Consider the following 2500-nt stretch of genomic DNA (forward strand, 5'->3'; position numbering starts at 1 on the left):
TCCGACGGAGGAACGGATCGGAACGCTCTCAGCGCAGCTGCCGCCTGGGCGTTGAAGGCGCGTCTGACGAGCGACATCCCTAAAAGGCCCATGCGTGGTACCTTGGACAGCTTACGGCCATACCACCCTGAACACGCCCGATCTCGTCTGATCTCGGAAGCTAAGCAGGGTCGGGCCTGGTTAGTACTTGGATGGGAGACCGCCTGGGAATACCAGGTGCTGTAAGCTTTTTCACTTTTCTCCACAAGCTCCTGCCGTGTTTAACGTAGGGATCCTCTCTGGTTTTCCTCCGTGTCTTTGCAGAACTGTGCGCGGGAGTCCCACTCTCTGGTATTTCTCCGACGGAGGAACGGATCGGAACGCTCTCAGCGCAGCTGCCGCCTGGGCGTTGAAGGCGCGTCTGACGAGCGACATCCCTAAAAGGCCCATGCGTGGTACCTTGGACAGCTTACGGCCATACCACCCTGAACACGCCCGATCTCGTCTGATCTCGGAAGCTAAGCAGGGTCGGGCCTGGTTAGTACTTGGATGGGAGACCGCCTGGGAATACCAGGTGCTGTAAGCTTTTTCACTTTTCTCCACAAGCTCCTGCCGTGTTTAACGTAGGGATCCTCTCTCGTTCTACTCCGTGTCTTTGCAGAACTGTGCGCGGGAGTCCCACTCTCTGGTATTTCTCCGACGGAGGAACGGATCGGAACGCTCTCAGCGCAGCTGCCGGCCTGGGCGTTGAAGGCGCGTCTGACGAGCGACATCCCTAAAAGGCCCATGCGTGGTACCTTGGACAGCTTACGGCCATACCACCCTGAACACGCCCGATCTCGTCTGATCTCGGAAGCTAAGCAGGGTCGGGCCTGGTTAGTACTTGGATGGGAGACCGCCTGGGAATACCAGGTGCTGTAAGCTTTTTCACTTTTCTCCACAAGCTCCTGCCGTGTTTAACGTAGGGATCCTCTCTGGTTTTCCTCCGTGTCTTTGCAGAACTGTGCGCGGGAGTCCCACTCTCTGGTATTTCTCCGACGGAGGAACGGATCGGAACGCTCTCAGCGCAGCTGCCGCCTGGGCGTTGAAGGCGCGTCTGACGAGCGACATCCCTAAAAGGCCCATGCGTGGTACCTTGGACAGCTTACGGCCATACCACCCTGAACACGCCCGATCTCGTCTGATCTCGGAAGCTAAGCAGGGTCGGGCCTGGTTAGTACTTGGATGGGAGACCGCCTGGGAATACCAGGTGCTGTAAGCTTTTTCACTTTTCTCCACAAGCTCCTGCCGTGTTTAACGTAGGGATCCTCTCTGGTTTTCCTCCGTGTCTTTGCAGAACTGTGCGCGGGAGTCCCACTCTCTGGTATTTCTCCGACGGATCGGAACGCTCTCAGCGCAGCTGCCGCCTGGGCGTTGAAGGCGCGTCTGACGAGCGACATCCCTAAAAGGCCCATGCGTGGTACCTTGGACAGCTTACGGCCATACCACCCTGAACACGCCCGATCTCGTCTGATCTCGGAAGCTAAGCAGGGTCGGGCCTGGTTAGTACTTGGATGGGAGACCGCCTGGGAATACCAGGTGCTGTAAGCTTTTTCACTTTTCTCCACAAGCTCCTGCCGTGTTTAACGTAGGGATCCTCTCTCGTTCTACTCCGTGTCTTTGCAGAACTGTGCGCGGGAGTCCCACTCTCTGGTATTTCTCCGACGGAGGAACGGATCGGAACGCTCTCAGCGCAGCTGCCGCCTGGGCGTTGAAGGCGCGTCTGACGAGCGACATCCCTAAAAGGCCCATGCGTGGTACCTTGGACAGCTTACGGCCATACCACCCTGAACACGCCCGATCTCGTCTGATCTCGGAAGCTAAGCAGGGTCGGGCCTGGTTAGTACTTGGATGGGAGACCGCCTGGGAATACCAGGTGCTGTAAGCTTTTTCACTTTTCTCCACAAGCTCCTGCCGTGTTTAACGTAGGGATCCTCTCTGGTTTTCCTCCGTGTCTTTGCAGAACTGTGCGCGGGAGTCCCACTCTCTGGTATTTCTCCGACGAAGGAACGGATCGGAACGCTCTCGGCGCAGCTGCCGCCTGGGCGTTGAAGGCGCGTCTGACGAGCGACATCCCTAAAAGGCCCATGCGTGGTACCTTGGACAGCTTACGGCCATACCACCCTGAACACGCCCGATCTCGTCTGATCTCGGAAGCTAAGCAGGGTCGGGCCTGGTTAGTACTTGGATGGGAGACCGCCTGGGAATACCAGGTGCTGTAAGCTTTTTCACTTTTCTCCACAAGCTCCTGCCGTGTTTAACGTAGGGATCCTCTCTGGTTTTCCTCCGTGTCTTTGCAGAACTGTGCGCGGGAGTCCCACTCTCTGGTATTTCTCCGACGGAGGAACGGATCGGAACGCTCTCAGCGCAGCTGCCGCCTGGGCGTTGAAGGCGCGTCTGACGAGCGACATCCCTAAAAGGCCCATGCGTGGTACCTTGGACAGCTTACGGCCATACCACCCTGAACACGCCCGATCTCGTC

At 57.6% G+C, this 2500-nt stretch overlaps 8 non-coding genes across 8 annotated transcripts in view; all 8 read left to right on the forward strand.

Annotated features, from left to right (window-relative positions):
* The first annotated feature begins 109 nt into the window (after window positions 1–109).
* On the forward strand, window positions 110–228 carry LOC137178951 (5S ribosomal RNA). Its single transcript, XR_010927362.1, has one exon. It is a non-coding gene; the product is annotated as a 5S ribosomal RNA (ribosomal RNA).
* A 218-nt stretch (window positions 229–446) lies between these two features.
* Window positions 447–565, forward strand: LOC137178952 (5S ribosomal RNA). Its single transcript, XR_010927363.1, has one exon. It is a non-coding gene; the product is annotated as a 5S ribosomal RNA (ribosomal RNA).
* Window positions 566–784: 219 nt separating this feature from the next.
* On the forward strand, window positions 785–903 carry LOC137178955 (5S ribosomal RNA). The gene has a single exon (XR_010927365.1). It is a non-coding gene; the product is annotated as a 5S ribosomal RNA (ribosomal RNA).
* Window positions 904–1121: 218 nt separating this feature from the next.
* Window positions 1122–1240, forward strand: LOC137178956 (5S ribosomal RNA). Its single transcript, XR_010927366.1, has one exon. It is a non-coding gene; the product is annotated as a 5S ribosomal RNA (ribosomal RNA).
* A 210-nt stretch (window positions 1241–1450) lies between these two features.
* On the forward strand, window positions 1451–1569 carry LOC137178957 (5S ribosomal RNA). The gene has a single exon (XR_010927367.1). It is a non-coding gene; the product is annotated as a 5S ribosomal RNA (ribosomal RNA).
* A 218-nt stretch (window positions 1570–1787) lies between these two features.
* LOC137178958 (5S ribosomal RNA) lies at window positions 1788–1906 on the forward strand. The gene has a single exon (XR_010927368.1). It is a non-coding gene; the product is annotated as a 5S ribosomal RNA (ribosomal RNA).
* Window positions 1907–2124: 218 nt separating this feature from the next.
* On the forward strand, window positions 2125–2243 carry LOC137178959 (5S ribosomal RNA). The gene has a single exon (XR_010927369.1). It is a non-coding gene; the product is annotated as a 5S ribosomal RNA (ribosomal RNA).
* A 218-nt stretch (window positions 2244–2461) lies between these two features.
* Window positions 2462–2500, forward strand: part of LOC137178960 (5S ribosomal RNA) — a 119-nt gene continuing 80 nt past the window's right edge. Inside the window, exon 1 of the ribosomal RNA XR_010927370.1 lies at window positions 2462–2500. This exon is cut by the window's right edge and continues 80 nt beyond it. This is a non-coding gene — a ribosomal RNA (5S ribosomal RNA).

This window comes from Thunnus thynnus, unplaced genomic scaffold, assembly GCF_963924715.1.
Source record: "Thunnus thynnus unplaced genomic scaffold, fThuThy2.1 SCAFFOLD_62, whole genome shotgun sequence".
Lineage (NCBI taxonomy): Eukaryota > Metazoa > Chordata > Actinopteri > Scombriformes > Scombridae > Thunnus > Thunnus thynnus.